Here is an 18386-nt window from a genome sequence, read left to right on the forward strand (position 1 = left end):
ATAAAAATTGTAGATGAAATGAAATATGGCAACCTATGTCTGAGTGACACAGGGTTTATGAGGAAAGTAAAAATCTTACAATAAAAGTACAGTTAATAAAAACCAGAAATGATAATGTAGATTTTATGGCAACAGATTTTTGTTTTAGAACACTGCATTTGGATTTTTCACTTTAGAAGCTTTGAAAACTGAGGTAGGTACAACTAATAAATTGAGACGTGATACTCTTCTATCTAAAATAGATTTAATACATAAACATGGATAGGGTGTCTGACAATATATCAATCTGTTGCTTCCTTTGTTGTAAATGGAGTGTTATAGATGTGAATATATAGAGCTGAATAAAATAAAAATCATAGCGGCACTTTGGACTATTTACTAATTCATTGCCACATATTGTTGACATAGGTTTTAAAATTAAAAGCAGCAGATTCATCTTTTTGTTCCTCCGAGAACTGCATCACTTTCAGATCTACTTGGCAATGCAAGCCTAAAGCAATAACTTTGGGAAGAAAATGTTGCAGGGATCTCCTACAGAACATTACTCTGTGCAATGTAGTATTTGCACTAAAAGGGTATCAGTGGATGAAAACACAGACTAATGCTCGCTTCGGCAGCACATATACTAAAATGAAAACACAGACTAGACCTTAATGCTAAATTTTGGAACAACAAAAATCCCACTTCAATTAGTTTTCCAGTGATTTACAGGTATTGCTTTACTGGCAGTGTGATAACCCCTTCATAAAATAGCCACCAGCATGCAACCACGATGAAGTTTCATAAGTTGCAAAACTGTCTGCCTCTGAAAAATTAGGACACAATTATTAAAGGGAAGATGAGTTCAGAGATAAAATTGCTTGTATTTGTAACTACAGTGGTACCTTGGGTTAATAACTTAATTCGTTCCAGAGGTCCGTTCTTAACCTGAAGCACCACTTTAGCTAATGGGGCCTCCTGCTGCTGCAGCGCTGCCGGAGCACGATTTCTGTTCTCATCCTGAAGCAAAGTTCTTAACCCGAGGTACTATTTCTGAGTTAGCGGAGTCTGTAACCTGAAGTGTCTGTAACCTGAAGCGTCTGTAACCCGAGATACCACTGTATTTCTGATTGTTTATCGATTTTGTTGTACTCTTATTTGAAAAAGGTACAATTTTTATACATGTATATTGTGTTTTTTTCCAGTCCGCTACTGCTGTCTTGAAAATACTATACTTTATTTGATAGACCAAATAAACTGAATCATCATCATCAGTGTTTGCATCATCTTTGGTGCACTATAAACATCCAACTTTGAGCAAGTGGACCTGCACTCATGCAATAAGACTTCCCTTTCCTCTCAGCCTCCCACATTCTCTCCAAACCTCCTCATACCGTTTGGAAGCATTGGGGGGGGCACTGTAGGAGAGGATGAAGAAATTCCATTGAAGCAGCAGAAGTCAATCTGTCAGGTGTCAGGTGACTCAACTGCAAAAAGGAAGAACATTGAGCATACTCTAGGAAGACTTCTGTTATTTTTTTTCATCCTTTGCAGCCATGGCTTGAATTCAAGCTGCGGCTGCAAAGAATTGAGAGTGCACTCCATGTGTGCTCCTGATTCTTCCTTTGCGTTGAGCCAGCACCTTTTTCTGTTGCTCTGCAAGGCAACATAAAAAGGTGCAAAATTCAAAAAGTGTATGCTTCTTCCTTTAACCACAGCTTGAAGTTTCCAGAAGTGGAAGACAGGTAAGGAGAGCATGATTTGCCCAAAATGACCTGGTGAGCCAACCTCTAAAGCCTGTCAGACCTAATTAGGCCCCCAGGCCAGAGCTTCTCCACCACTGTCTTACGGGATGAGCCCAAATGATTTCTGTAACTTTTAAATGACCTTTGACTTTTATTGTGGGAAGGGAAATGAAAGAAAGCACTCTTGCTACTATTAACTGAAAAATATTTTATATTTTCCTATCATAAATAGGATACATACAGTAAATTCAATTTATTTTTATTGGGTAATAAACCATCTAATTAAGTAAACCGCTCATCAAATAAGAGCAAGTACCTTGTTCAGTGACTGCAATTTGAAGAAAAATGTTAATAATTGAATATACTGTATTATAATTATTATTTTTAAAACCAAACAAATATCATTTGTACTCATTTGGAGGAACCATAAAGAATGCAGTACCTTAAGCTAAGTAAGCCAAGCAGTGGAATCTATGAAAAATTGTATGCCATTAATGTTCTGAACAGCACTAATTTGCTGTCAGATGTCAGAGCTATGTGTACAAGACACCTCAATGATTTTTCTGGTGTACAAAGATTATATCTAAAGTAAATGAAACCATAAATATCATATGAAGAGAGAGTTATATGATTTGAGTTTCTCAGCTGACATTTTTTATTCTGTTTTTTGTTTCAGCAAACATAAATGTGCACAGAGATAGGAACAGAAAGTCAGATTTCAGAGACAATAAGATGCAGATTAAGTATGCCATTTTGGAGTCATAACTGGACAAACGACAACCTCGGGGGGGAAATCTCGATTTCCATTAGACATCAGTTTGCAAAGATAGCCGTAGTGATTCTATCCAAGATGGAAAAGCTGGTATAATATGCATAGCCTTAGGAAACTAAAATACTAAAAGGCTGTATGTAAGCCATTGAGATAATTATTGAGGAAGTAGGCAGATGGGAGGGAAGATGAATTCTTACTAACTTTCAAAAGAGTAAAGGTGGGTGGCTTACCAGTGACGTTTTTACTTGGATCGTGGGGGGTAGGGATTATAAATATTACTGTTTTTCCAGTGTTCCTCAAGAGGGTTGTAAATGCAGGCAGAATGGACACAGCATGGAAAGAGCAAGAGATTGCAGTGTCTATTGAGGACAGTTTCATGGGTAAACTAAGTAAGATGTATGGTATTAGAAGGGAATTAACTGAAATTATGAGCAAAGTTAAGATAACTGAAATCCAGTATGTGTTCTATAGGTTTAGTAAGAAATTGTCAATTCCCTTTGCAAGATACACCTTAAAGGTTCACTCCATTGTAGAAAGTACTTCAGTACTTGTGGCAGATAGAAAACGACAGCATTAAAACAAAATTCTTCAAGTTGCTGGAAAGAAAGAGCGCAATCTAGGCCAAGTTAAATCTATTTAATTCCTATTGCCTTGGTTGGGAAAGTTAAGACTGTGCTCAACACATTTCCAATGTAAATCATTTTGACTTCATTGCCTACCTTCTTCCTAGTATATTTTTCCAGATAGCAAACATTCCTGATTTTTCTTCAAACAGTTTTCAAAATAGCTGGTCTCGAAAGCTTAGAAAAGTTGCCACTGTACTGGTATTTTTGGAAGTTCAAACATGAAAAATAGTGCAACACATCAGCAGTCTTTAGTTCTGTAAAACATGTACAGTGGTACCTTGGGTTACAAACACCTCAGGTTACAAACACTTCAGTTTACAGACTCCTCTAACTTGGAAGTAGTACCTTGGGTTAAGAACTTTACCTCAGGATGAGAACAGAAATGCACAGCGGTGGCGTGGCGGCAGGCCCCATTAGCTTAAGTTATACCTCAGGTTAACAATGGTTTCAGGTTAAGAACGGACCTCCAGAACGAATTAAGTTCGTAACCAGAGGTACCACTGTATTTTATTCCATGTAGCGCTGAAGTTTGGAATTACCTGGCTCAGAATATGAAACTGTCCAGTTGACAGTTGTACCACAAATCAACACCATTTCCCCTAGGGCTTCTCTAGCTTGGAATGCAGAATTAGATTCCAAGCAGACCAGGTGCTAAAAGCTAGCTGCCTTTTCGGCACACGTTCAAAAGTTCTTTAATATCCTAACTGTCTCTCTCCTTACCTTCTCCCCACTCCACTGGTTATTGTAAAGTAGTATTAAACTATATGAACTATTAACTGAGCTGCTTTGTAGGTGAACACATAGAAGCACTTTAATATTAACTACTTACCCTAACTGAAAATCTCTTTGATTGATGTGAACTAAGCATCCTATGCAACTGCACAGTCAAAAGTTTAGGGTGTATCTTCTGTATTTGGGTCAATTCTCTTGTCTCTTGCTAACATGTAATGGGACCTTTATTTCCTCCCATCTATAACATCAATTGTTCCGGATCTACTTTGGGAAGGAGGATAGTTTATAAGCCGTTCTCTATTATTGATACTGAAAACAATTTCCAAGATGCAAAACTTAGGTCTATTGAATATGACTTCATTGGATTTCCCCTATAACTATTGATTTTTCCAAGATACACAAACATAAATCACATAGGGTTTTGTAGAAGGCACTTCCATTAGCAGAAGGAATTCTTCCATCAGAGAAAGGGAACCTTTGTATGAGACCTCCAGAAAAGGCCAGTGGAGGTAATACTCTTTTTTCCAATTATGTTCCTAGAAATGATACCAAGTCATGACATAGTGTTGTTCCTACTGGGTCATTATCTTGCTAGTAAGGAACAGTGAGGAAATAAATAAACCTTGCTGCCTCATCCATAAAAACAAGTCCCCTGATCCCAAAAATTATTAGAATACACCCAACCACACTGAAGTCACTAAAAATTTTTCCCTCCCTTTTGCAGGAGCCAAGTGGTCCCATTAAAGTGATGGGTTATTATTTGATCTAACAATAATATTTCCCTCCAGTAAAAATTAGGGAAAATCAAAGAATAAGGGTAAGAAGTTTTGGGAATGAGAATACAAACACCCCACAACAGGGAATAGTGTTTGACTGTAGCTTGAAATTGCTACGTTGCAACATTGGCCTTCTAGGCTAGACTGTCTGGCGCAAGATTTTCCCCTTCCAATGAGTTTCAGCTTTGTTGTTCTGCACAGAACAGGGGGCATTCTGGCTCTATCTATTACTTTTCAGTCCCCACATAGGTCTTCATTTCTAATGGGCTTTCAATTATTATTGTTCACTTCTACATCTGGCATATCTATCCTGACACCTTCTTCCCTGCGCACTGGCAGCAGCCTGTTCCTCCTGGCTGTTTGCCTCTCTAGCTGCCATGCCTTTCTGGTGATGAGACTTTTAAAAAAAAAATCTTTCCACAGTAGGATGCCTGTTAGCTCTGACTTAAAGTAGAGAATAAGCACCTGCATTAACTCTTTAGCTGACAGACATTAATGAAATTCAGTGACAGTTAGGCAAAGTACAAGATTAAAAAAATCCTGAAGGAAAACCAACAGTGTCAATTACTAACCATAAATAATAGCTAATTTATTAATTTATCCATAATTCCTGAGTTTCTGGCCTTTCCTGTTGGGATGTAGGCTCCTTGAGTAAATATCACAGAATGAGTAAGACCAATTCATAATATGCTAATCAATAATTTATGAATCTTTCATCTTTTTCTTATGCAAGACTTCTATCACTTCATGTTTTTGGAAATCATACAGAATGCACATCTCACACAAAATTCAAACTGATTATTGGAAGACTTAATTGAATTTTCTGTTCTGATTATAACAGGTTGTTGTCAAATCATTATTGCGAAGAAGAAATATTATTCTCAGGTATGAAATTGTTATGAAAATGCAAAGCAAACAGTTAAAAAAATGCAGTGAAATGCGGTCTATCATGCTTAGGGGAAAAACAACTGCAGGTCTTAAGTTAGTCATCAAGTGCCCTTTCTGAGTTACAGCTGGTGGAAAACAAACTGGTGTAAATTAAGCCAGCAAAATTTATACCAGATCCAAACCCTTTTCAGCGGCAGAGCTGATGCTGTTGCTCTACCTAAGCCTGGCAGAGGGAAAGCAAGCCTTTAAAATATTGTTTCATGCCAGTCTGCCAGATCATGTGACTCAGCTAAACAGACTTAGGATTCTGCCTAAGTCCCCCTTTTTTGTTCCCATTCCCACCACACCCCTAGAACACCCCTTTTGGGAGGCTTACGCCAGCTTTGGCAGAGCCAGGATGAGCAAGTTATGCCATTGTCAAGTCAGCTAGGATGGGGTTCGGAACTGAGTAACTCAGCTGACTGAAATAGAGATCACAGCAGATCTTGTGATCAAATGCCCCTTTAAGGATAAAACAACCGTCTTCTTTTTGTGTTTCCTGTTCTTTACTCTTACATTTGATTTCAATTTTAACATGGGAGATTGGTTATCAAATAGTTTCCTTTCTGGAAAAGATCTTTCTTCTTTGGTTTCAAGTGTGGGTTATAAATATAAGGTTCTGATTTATATTAAATTATTATTATTTTAACCATTTCTAGAACTGTTTTCATTATAAAAGGTTTCAATAAATTTTACAACGGAAAAAACAACAACTATAAAATGCATACAATACAATATTTTTTTAAAAAAAATGACAATTCATAAATAACAACAATCCAGGAAAAACCTGAATGATGGTTCCAAAGTTTTACCAACGAAACTCCATGCTAGATTCTGGGGTTCCAAATTATCTGGTCTTGTTTCCAAACTGGAGCTAAATCTTCCACTTTTCTGCTTATATTTCTGAATTTTGGAAAGAACACTGTTTATGTTCTGTCCTAACTCTGAGTCAAAAGACTCAAAACCTCATTGATTAAAGTAACTGTCCCATTAAAGACACGAAAGGGCAATGTTAACTAGATTTTCCTGCATCAAATTTATTGTGTCTGCCTGTGAGTTCATCAATTGTGATCAGGAAAGAATGTGGCCAGCTTGTAGCTCTAGGCCAGTAGTGGATGTGGTAGCTTAAATCACTCACAGCAGCCTCAGCCACTCCTGCCTGGGGTTTGCTAGGGCTTGGCTGTCTGTACTGGCATGGGGTGCTACATACTGCAGCAAGATGGTGAAAGCACCCGAATGTGCCAGAGAAAATTAGACTGATACATAGCTATCAACTTTCAGATTTGAAAATAAGGGATCAGCGGCCTCAGCTGACCCGGGGAGCCTCGAAAATAAGGAATCAGCAGCCTCACCTGTCTCAGGGAAAGTCTATGGGATATCTAACAATCCGGGATAGCAGCAGGAAGCAGCGGGAAACGGCGCTGGAATAAGGGAATTTCCTGCAAAAAAAGGGAAGGTTGACAGCTATGGACTGATATCAATAATTATGTCTAATAATTATGAGTCAGCTTACTTTTTTCTACGTTCTTCAGTTACTGATTTGCTCCTCAACTCACTTTTATTAAAATGCCTTTTCCTTCTCACTTTTATTTCATTTATTAATCTATTTCTTTGAAGAGCCTTAACTTTCTTTATATGCTAAGTCCAAAGATACAAGAAACACAGAATGGTGAAGAATGTGTACTACAAACAGAATATTCATGTATCTTCTTTTTAATTTTATTTTAAGATGTTTAATCGGCTGTAAAGTTTCAGTTTGCTAATTTTCAGTGCACAACTCTATGGCTAAAATCACTGCAATCTGAATATGATTGTGTTGCAGTTTTAAATATGTTATCATGGAATCAGACTACTGAAAGTGACCTCAACTCACTGCTTATGTAGGATATCCATTACTACAGCATTCCTGATAGGTGGCCATCCAGCCTCTGCTTAAAAATCTCTAATGAAAGAAAGTACCTCATCTCCCATGGCAGTCTATTTATTTTACATCTATTTCACTAACAGAAAAGCAATACAGAAATTATTATCTCAGAGGATGTAATGGATTGGAATGATGGGTCAAATAATTGTTTAAAAGTTAGAATCTGTGGAGCAAGTTCTCCACTGATATGTGTGAGCTGCATTTTATCAGTGTCTTGCAATCTTGGAAAAACAGAAACTGTGCTAAAGCTCAGCATATCGCACAGCCAAGACTGGTCCTTTCCAAGGTTAGAAGTGCATGTAATGTTTGGGATCCCCCTCCATATTTTTCTAGAGCAGTTCTAGAATACCAGAATCTAAAATAGTTTCTGAGTCTTCAGGGATCTTTCATGAATGCTGTCCAAAGAAAGATAGCAGTCCTGACTTAAGATCCTATGTATGCAATAGTAAATGGAGCTGTTTAGCCTTGAGTGAGGGACTCACTCAGCAATTTTTGACCAGGTATTCAGGTGTAGCTCTCAGTTCTTACATTCTTCTAAGACAAGCTATGTTTTACAACTGTTAATATACATTTTTTTCCATAAGTGTACCTTTTGAAAGATGACTTGAGATTGAAAGGCACAATGTTCCTTAAAAGTGGTCAATAAGAAATATTAAGTTTCAGTATACAAATAATGAATGATAACTACATATTTTACTGATCAGTCTGGAAAAAATATTGTGTCCACTCTTAAAGACTGTAGTATTATTTTAAAAACCCCAAAACAAACGATAGCTGTTTCACTCAAATGACAATAGGAGGACTTTGCCTGCAAATAGAGCTTAAGAAAAGATTGCTATTTTCAAGTGTGCTTAAATATGGTATTTGGTTAAAGAAGAAGTAACCCTTATTCCTCTATATAAGTCACTTACTCATATGGGGATTTTACATACACAAAAATGTATAATTAGCAAGTCAGGAACTTCACCTTCATAAGTCTGTTAATCAGTCACAGAGCCTACTTTGCTATGATAAAATAACACAATTTGGTGCTTTAAAGCACATAATCTCAATGTCCACTTACAGCATGTCAGAAATTTAATATTATCACACTTTTCTTCATAATATTTTCCATGGAAGTATCTGTTTCCCATTATCAAAGTATAAGGTAATTTACTACAGTCTGATAATACTAACTGGAGTGCATTGAAAAAATGTATTACAAATAATGAGCTTATCGTTTACATTCCCAAATGACATCTCTTCCATGACTCTCTTGTGGGAGAATCTGATCAGGAGGGGGAGGGGAGGAGTTTAAAAAAAGAAAGAGTTATGTGAAAAGTAAATTAAGGACTGACACTGTGCCAAATATCAATCACAGACAGCAGTGCACTAACAATGAACTAAAGCTAGCAAGCTGTGGTCTTAAAAACACAAGAAGGATTCTTATTACACTAAGTTACTTTGGCTAATACAGCCATGAACATGCATCCAGATTCTTGCCATTTTGAAAGCTTCACATTGGTAATTAGCCAGAGCTGGATTGAGTTGCATTAGCAGAGTAGATTGCATCACTTTCATCCATAGAAAAGGAAGTTGCATTCAAGAGAAAACAACACCTCATTCTGCAACCCAGTTAAGGCTGCACTTCTATGCACATGATCTGGGAGTCAGGTCCACTGAACTCAGTGGAGCCAGCTTCTGAGTAGGTATGCACAGAACTGCATTGTAAATCAAACTTCTTAGATTTAAGCCAGTTCAGTCCCATTGGCATAAATGAGACAAACAATGCAATTGTCCATTCATTTAATCAGAAACAAATCAGTTAATTTCCAAAACACTTGTTAACCTATGAACACTTACACGGAAGTAAAATGTAGTCAAACAAAGGGGAATGACTTTCAAGGAATGCATATTGAACCAAGGTACCAATAAACTTAATGCCTTATCTCTGCTTTACTGCGGCTGGATCTACACTGATCTAAAAAAAAGCTAAGGAAAAAATGCTATATAGCTCTCAAATCAATTTTCTATTGAATGCTGTACTAGCGCCTCCTGTTGTCACTTTTTATAACACATTTATAACGTTATAACTCACCAGTATAGATTAGTCCTGTGTTGCAAAACAGCTTCAACAATACAACAACGCTTTGTTTTCTAACTTAAAGCACTATCAGGTTTGTTGTGATATAATGCCAATATGTTGATATGCTGATCACTGTAAATTATGTGAATTAATTTTTCTCCTGCTTTTCAAAAAATGACCAGAACAGAACTCAATATAATATATATAATAAAGTATATCTCATTTGTCAAAAATAGAAATAAAATCTGCTCTGAGTATGTGGCTCATTGTGAATACATAAATGAGGCTGCCATCTTATACACTGACCTAGGAATAACCCAACTGAAGTCAATGAGACTTACTTTTGAGTAAACATTAATAGAATAGTGCTGGAAGGACAGCAAGAAAAAAGTCGGCAAAACAACTCTGACCAGTTTCCAAATCCTTCTCTTCCTTTGATTTCTCCTGAAGTATGAATCAACTACCCAAAACAGATTATCAGGCAAAAGTAATTCTTTTATTTAGCAACAGGAAATATGATAATAGAACTGCAGTGCCCTTCTATCTAATAAAAAGTGTATGCCTTAAATAGTATGCAGACTTAACAATATTAGGAATTTAGGTGGGATCCCTAAACTTCACGTTCAAAGGAAGAAATAGGAATATATTTCATATAATCCACAACTGCTCATTGGTTTTCTATAAGATCTCCAAATGCGAGAAACAGGGAGAGAATCCTATACTGTTTGTTTGGTCAAGCATAGGAACTGGTCAGGTTCATCCCATTTCCTAATGGAAAAAGTGTTCCATTTAATTGACTTAAGATTATTGTTATTTTGTTCATTAATGCATCATTCATTATCATGTATGTACACAGAGTAACGGGCACCCCAAATGACATTTTCTGAATGCAACATATTCAGAGTATGCAACATATAGGGCTGGATGTGTGGAGAATACGTAGAAACAAATATGCGGATGGGGCACCCTTTACAGAATCATTTGAATGTATATCATCTGGACCTACGGGTTGCCATATGTCCTTTTTTTCCAGGACACATCCTCTTTTTCATGGGTATGTAAGAATCATCATAGAAATCCATAGTCAAAAGTAGAAGTCGGCAAATGTGTCTTCTTTTTTGCTCTTCAGAATATGGCAACCCTAGGAGCCCTCACATCCACTTTATGCATTTCAAACACAAATTTATATTTTAAATGTAAAAGGGCCAAGGGTGTGTGATGTTTCTTTTAAACCATGGACAGCCTGGGGCATTTTGCTATTATTGTTAAAACGTTAAAAGATTGCTTCTGTCCAGTTTAGGGTTTCCAGATCAGCAACTTAGATAACTACTTTGCATTTAACCCCCCAGTGAAGTTGATGTGGGGTGGGTAGTAGTATTTTGCCAGCATAGGTGAGTGATACAGAAATATAGAAATACTTTATTGTCACTGTACTACTTGTTTACAGTGAGATTAAACGAGCCCCTCCCCCCCAATCTCTCAGTCCTTGTTACACTCTGTGTGCTGTCCTACGACCACCAACCCCAAACTGCAATGTTGCTGTCTGCCATTCAGCAGCCTCATGTCCCACAAGTAGAAACTGTTCTTTAACCTGTTGTGTGGCTTATCATGCTTCTATATCTCCTGTCTGAGGGCAGGAGATTAAAAAGGTGCTGGCCAGGGTGTGAGTCATCCCTGAGAATGTTCCCCGCACTTCTGAGGCAACGGTCTCCTGCAATGACATCTAGCGGACTCAGGGGATAGCCCATGATATCGTGTGCTGTCTTCACCACCCTCTGTAGGGACTTTCTGTCCATGGCTGTCAAACCAGTGTACCACACCGTAATGCAGTATGAGAGAACACTTTCTATCGTGGACCGATAGAAGGAAACCATCAGTTGCTGTCTAACATTGTTCTTTTGCAAGACCCTAAGGAAATGAAGTCTCTGTTGGGCCTTCCTAACCACCTGGGTAGACCTCAACATCCTGACTAGTCGGTAATGATGAGAGACAGAATTGGTAACAATGATGGCCATGACTGTACAGTTGTTTACTGGGCAGGAGTATCCTTCAATGGCAGCTGACATCAGTACCCAGAAATCTCTAGTGTCCAGCAGTCAATTGAATGCCACCTCCAATATGGGTAGCCATAAATTTGCCGCCTAATCACCTTTTAAAGCCATGTAACGTATCAGCATTATTGTCAACAAGTCAGCATTCAGAGATTCAGAACACACTGCTCTCATTGGACTGTTCTAGGATTCCCTCTTGCCTTAGGGATTTTTCCTAAAGATATTTTGTACTTCTGTAATTTTTTAGTCTGCTAATGCCTCTATGTTGTGCCAATGGCTGTTTCTGTTTTGACTGCATAAGCATAGGAACTCAAACAATTGAATCCATCTGAAAATATAATATGATTCCAGGTACAAAGTAACTGACCCTTTGTTTTAGTGTGTGTAAAACTAGAACAAAATTTGTGCAGCAGCATGAATGCTTTGTAAAACAATGGGCAGTGCATGCCATAGACCAGTTTCTAATGTTATAGAAGAGTGCAAGCCTGATTTAGAAGGGAAACAGAATATACTTAAATTTAACATTTCCACATGTTGAGGAAGAAAGATGGACTACAATTTAAGATGATCAAAAAGCCTATAATTATTTACTGATAACAGGATATTAACTGAGATCAGTAAATCATCTTTCCAAAGATAAACAAAAGCTACAGTAGAAGAAAAAAGCAATTCTGTAACAGTCGTATATGCTGTAGTTTATTGGACAATAATAATTTTGTTAAGCACCACTTAGCTGAATGAAATTCAAAGACCTCAAAGATCCCAAAGTGAATAAGCATAGAGTTCATTTGCAATCCATAGACTTCTTATTGATTGAAGTGTGATACAAAGAACTTCCAATGGTATACTGATGCAAATATGAATGGAAGCAAATTTGTATGTTATTCTACATAGATTCAAAAATGTAACTAATGCTGCTACGAAGGCTTAAGCTTAGAAAGGAGAGCAGGAAGACACACACTGGTTCTGCCCCAACATTACTGCACAAATTAGATGTGCCTTTTCTATTCCTGACCTCCTTGCATTTAGCAGAGAAGTCTGAAGGAGGCTTGTAAGCAGGTTCAGCGATGTGCTTACAAGCATCCACATAAATGGAAAACCCAGTAATGCAAAGTTTCCAATTGTGGGGCAGAATGCTGTTACAGGCCTGATTCATTTGGGCAGTAAAAGCAACAATGGGTTACCTAAACTGGGGGGGGGGGGGGAGAGTGAGAGACAGCAAAGCAACATGCAGTATTCTTCCTCTAGTTGGTTCCTTCTTTAGTAACTAAATACTTTCATAAAGATCGTTTCCATCCTGCCTCCTTTTCCAGTCACTCTTCCTTTGCTTGTCCTACTGTTAGGACCCCTTTGTTCTCTTGATCTCACGAGTCTTGAGATTGTGCTCAGAATGGCTTTGTTTACATAGAGTTATTTTATTTTATTCAACCAGCAGTCTTACCTGACTATTTCTGCAGACTGCTGTAATGTATTTGCTATATTATAATACTCCAGATTTCACACTCAATGTGGGAAGGTTGGGTGTGGACTGGGTGCAACTGGCATGCACACACCCTCCCTCTCTACTTTCAGCCCCCTTTTCCGAGCATGAGTGGGCTTAGGTGTGGATCTAGCCCATTATATTTGAATTTTTCAACTGTAATGCATTTAAACATTAATAATCATTGCCAATTTTTTATGTTTTTGTTGTATGTCTAGGAATGGATATTACAGTTTGGCATAATAACTGGTTCATAAATTAGAGTGCTTTGTCAATAACAAATAATCTGTGGTTCTCTTGTGTTCTAAGTAATTTGGATTGCTTGGAGCCATGAGCACGTTGAGTGGTCCCATTCATGAACAGTGAATGACGCATGACAGAGCTTCTCCTCATGCAGGATGAAGTTATCTCTGAAGAGCTGTGCTACACCAGAGGCAATTTCAATAAAAAAATTCATCTAGGCAATGGATTGTGTAGACATTGATTTGAAATAAATTGTGACTGATGATCAGTTGATGATGATTTCCATAATCATCATGCCATCAGTAATTCTTCAGGGTAATGATACTTGTGTCACTGATATAACATTTTTTGTGTACTGGGGATTCAAGGCACATACTGAGATTTCTAAAAACTCTTATCCTTTAATATGTCAGTGAGATGGTAAAACTGAATATAACCTTTTAACAATCTATTGAGAACAGTAATAAATTACTTACAAAAATATTCTAAAGTGATCAACTTGTGCTTTCAGTATCTTAGCATTTAACAAAATGTACTTTATCAAGATTGCTCAACATAGTTCACTGATGTACTTTAGAGAGAAATACTGCAACATGCTGGGCAAGCCAATCTTTAAAACAACAGGCACTTAACCCTAGAAAACTGTTAAACAATCTTGTACATGGCAAGACACTGTTTATTGCACAATATGAATCAGTTGCTTCAGAAAAGGACTGCCAATGGTCTATTATGGGTTTTGAAAGCATTTAATTTACTAGAAACTAGTTTTTATTAGGACTACTCTGCAGTACTTCTACCTCCATAATTATGACTTTTTAAGAAGTCAGTGCTTTCTTAACTACCATTCATACTGATCTGCCACGCTGAAATATCACAGGCATTTATACATCAGAAAATATATTTATTTTTGCCGCCCTGTTGTGAAGGTTAATGGTGGGTAACACTTTTAAACAGAAACTGGCATTAAACATCTATAAAAGTAGACAAACTGATTAAAAATACAAGCCCCCTTCCACTGCTCTGGCTTAGTTCTAGATACCAAAGCCAGCCTCCAAAACAAAATCTTACAGAACTGAAGCTTTGGCTTTAGTGCACAGTCAGTGAGAACATCTCTCAAAGTATTCCAACTATTCAAGCTTTGTATATGAACAGTAAATTCAGCAGCATGTTTTTGATGGATGGAATAGATTATGAGCCTGATATTGGTTTCAGTGTGATTTATGCACCATAAGGGGTTACTTTATCATGTTTAGCCTTATGACAAGAAGCACACAATAGGTTTACTAAATCCCAGTCCCAATTACATAACAAAATGACAAGCAGTCATCATTGGTGAATGCAGAAGATCACTACCCTCAAGTGATAGCTGTACTAAAGAAATATTTAATCTTTTAAATATTAATCTTTTATTAAGGCCATAGATAGAAGAGCTACTTCACATATCCCCAGTTTGCATGTTGCTAGTGGAGCACAATGTGGCTTTCTTCATATAATCCTTTTGAAACTCTCCTGAGACAGAGGTGTAGCAGGGGGGCACTAAGGAGACCATCGCCCTGGGCACAGTTTTTTTTTTGGGGGGGGGGCGCGCATCAAGGCGCCCTGCCCAGTTGTGAGCTATTGCATCCTTCTCAGTGCCCTCCAGCTGGAGGGTGGCTGAAAAAGACACAACAAGCACATGCTCTGGCCCCTGCGCCACTCGCAAAAGCAGTGCTGGACTTGCAGGTGCCAGGACACATGCCTGCCCACAGCGCCCCCTGAGCCCAGAATTGTTTTTGCGATCAGCCGTGCGCCCTGCTTTGCAGCAGTGGTGAGGGGGCGCTGAGGTGGTGCACCCCACCTACGGCTCCGCCCCTATAGTGCACCCAAGATGTATACAAATTATTGTTCTCATTACAACTTATTTATGTACTGTAAATATATAAATAAATGGTCCCAAAGTGTTGAACACCATGTTAAAATAACAAAATATACTATGGAATACGATAAAATGCCATAAATCAATCGCCAGCAGAACAACTTAACGCAACAAAATTAGAATACAGGAGATCCAGAAGAAAACCTCTTGATCGCTTCCACCTTATTTGTGGGTACCATAAATTAAGGAGATGGGGGGAAAGCCATTTTTCTTGAGATTATAGGGAAAAGCAGAATCTCAGATTTTTCTCCATAAAAACATATTGTGAGAAATTTTGGCTCAGCTCAGCTATAAAAGAAACACCTCAGCAACTCAGCCAACCCACCTACACTTTAAAAAGGATTTTGTTAGGCAGGCTCTGCTCTGTTTTTCACTTGAAAGAACATGATTTTTACCCTGCCAGTGATTGGAGCAGCCTTTTAGCTTGCAAAACCTAATTTGCAGTTACAGAACAGAAAAACAATCAGCAATTAGCAAACTAATAGCAAATTAAATATGAGAAAGCCCTTGGCTTTGACAGTTGGCAAAGGCACATTTAAACAAAGTTTTTGGAAATCATTGCTGGCACAAGAATTTGCCTCTAAGAACTTCATGCACAGACATCAGAACATTGGGTAAATATTTGGCTATTCTCCAAATGCTGGTTCATGATGGACCTATGTCAACTCTAAAAATCAGAAGAACTCTATCACTTAAAAGACTTCAGAAAAGACTCTTCAGAAAAGAGAATTATAGCACATACAGTGGTACCTCGGGTTACAGACGCTTCAGGTTACATACGCTTCAGGTTACAGACTCCGCTAACCCAGAAATAGTACCTCAGGTTAAGAACTTTGCTTCAGGATGAGAACAGAAATCGTGCTCCGGCGGCACGGCGGTAGCAGGAAACCCCATTAGCTAAAGTGGTCTTCAGGTTAAGAACAGTTTCAGGTTAAGAACGGACCTCCGGAACAAATTAAGTACTTACCCGAGGTACCACTGTACCTATATTGAAAGGTGCTGACTGCAGAGTTAAAACGTATTCTAAAAATCAGAAAGCCTTTCTTTACATTATAAATATGTTAGTTATTCTAGCCCTAATGCCACATTTTCATGAATCCTTAAGGCACAATTGTGACTCTTTAGAATGCTCCAGGGCTACCCAAAGAAAGAATGGATACAGTTGCAAGGAGCAGAATAACCTGGGAATCTATTTCATGAATTATCAATGCTCCTCAATTCTTAGGATGATGCTTAGTTTCAGGATTAAAATGGAAGACAATCAAGCTGCACTGCCAGATATTGGAATGAATGATACAACCAGTTAGTGCCTATTAACGTGAAGAGACTTTAAATTTGATAATCTTTTTCATCTTTAACTCAGAACAAAGAACAGAGCAGTCAAAATCCTGTGATCTATACTAGAAAGAGACACCTGTGGCAATTGGGTCATGGAACTCTTACAGGTGCCAAGCATCCTTCACCCTCACCCTAATGCAATCAAAACAATACCCTGCCGCTTATTAATTGGCAAGCATCTACCACCAGCAGTCTTTTCAGAAAGTGGTGCTGCTATCTCCATCCATTTGTTCACCCAGAAATGTCGACCCCTCTAACTAGTTACTTTATTTTGTTTCCTGAAAAGCATAATCCCTTTGAATCCCTAAAGTTTTGTGGGCTGGTGGTTTTTGGTGTATGATCTTGCTGTCCAACTCTTTCTCTCCTTCCAGCTTTGCAACCCAACTCCCTATGCTTCTACCCAATAGATGCCCTACTGTGTTAGACAGATGCCCTAACTTTTGATTTGGATTTAACCTGTGGTTGAGTATTCCCATTTCTCCATTTATCTCACCAGCTTAAGAACTGATAAAAAGCTCTGCCTCCCCCTTCCCTCTCTCACTACATCTGCTCATGATGTGCATTTTCCTCTTCTACCTCTTCTTCTCCCCAATGCTCCGCCGTGTCTTTCTCTTCATCTCAACACACCTGCGGATCATTGCTGCTCCCCTTCTCTTCCCTTCTGGGAAGAGTCTTCAGAAGGTCTTCTGGACAGTATTCAGAAGGTCATATATTGTGACTAATGATCATGTAGTGTGATTTTGTTTCTCATTATCTTGAACAAGCTATTTTCTGGATCTCCTGAAGTTTTGGCTCCATTTCCCCTTTCTTGCAACCTTTAAGGAATGCTCCACTATCTTAGCCAAAATTCCTAAGTTATCCACACTGTGCCTCTGTTAATTTGGCAAATATGCTCCTAAATCAACTCAACAGACAACAGTCTTTCCTCCAGCAGGAAATAAAGAGGTGTGGATGCAGAGGGAAGAGCAGCAGGCTAAATTTCACCCCTTTTTTCAAAGGAGTGTACTCCCCAAACATGGAAATGTATTCAGAGGGAAATGTAACAGCATGGAGACAGATGTTGGAAAGCAGTGCACTGGCTGCCACCACTTAGGATTTTCAATGTGATGGCAGTGAACTCCATAGGCTGCTGTAGAAAAAAATGGCAATGAAGAAAGTTCCATACTTACGGTACTTATAAGTAGTTGGAGTTCTAGGTTCTACATTACAGACTATGACATTTGAAAGTGGTATAAGTGTTTCAGTCCTTCATAAGTTTGCCAAATCATTAGAATAACTGTCTGTTTCAACTGATTTTAGCCTAGCGAAAAAGAAACATTTAGAACAGCCCAGAGTATTGAAAGAACTCTTCCTCAAAACTAAATTACAACACCTGTATTAGGAAGAAAAATGTTACTGTGAATTTTTAGCTGAGCTTCTTTGCTTTTTGACAATTAGATTTAAAAACAAAACAAAAAACCCTCTGATACACCAGAAATGGATCCTATAGTTTATTTATTAAGAGATTTTTTAACTGCCTCCCACAACAGTCTCAAGGCACTGTACAAAATCAAAAGTGTAATGCATAAATAAAAACAAAATACAATGTAAAATAAATGCAGCTGAAAGCAGGCAGGAATATAATAAATAAATCACATGTTGGAACTAAGCATATAACTATATCTATATAGAGTGCAAAAATATATATTGTAAAATTATAGTACACACAAACATACCAAAAACAGCTAACTACACTCCATAATCTTACCTCTCAGTATGTTTGTGTTTCTTGTTGCTTTAAAACAGACTAATGGCACAACACCAATGATTTTTC

At 38.0% G+C, this 18386-nt stretch overlaps 1 protein-coding gene across 1 annotated transcript in view; it reads right to left on the reverse strand.

The window, feature by feature from the left end:
• TENM3 (teneurin transmembrane protein 3) overlaps positions 1 to 18386 on the reverse strand; it is a 974114-nt gene that overhangs the window by 551508 nt on the left and 404220 nt on the right. The window contains exon 6 of the mRNA XM_081021657.1: positions 6910 to 6996. The gene's annotated coding sequence lies outside the window, so the exon portion shown is untranslated. The remainder of the gene's footprint in view (positions 1 to 6909; positions 6997 to 18386) is intronic.

This window comes from Podarcis pityusensis (assembly GCF_964106645.2).
Source record: "Podarcis pityusensis genome assembly, chromosome: 9".
NCBI classification, from domain to species: Eukaryota; Metazoa; Chordata; class Lepidosauria; order Squamata; family Lacertidae; genus Podarcis; species Podarcis pityusensis.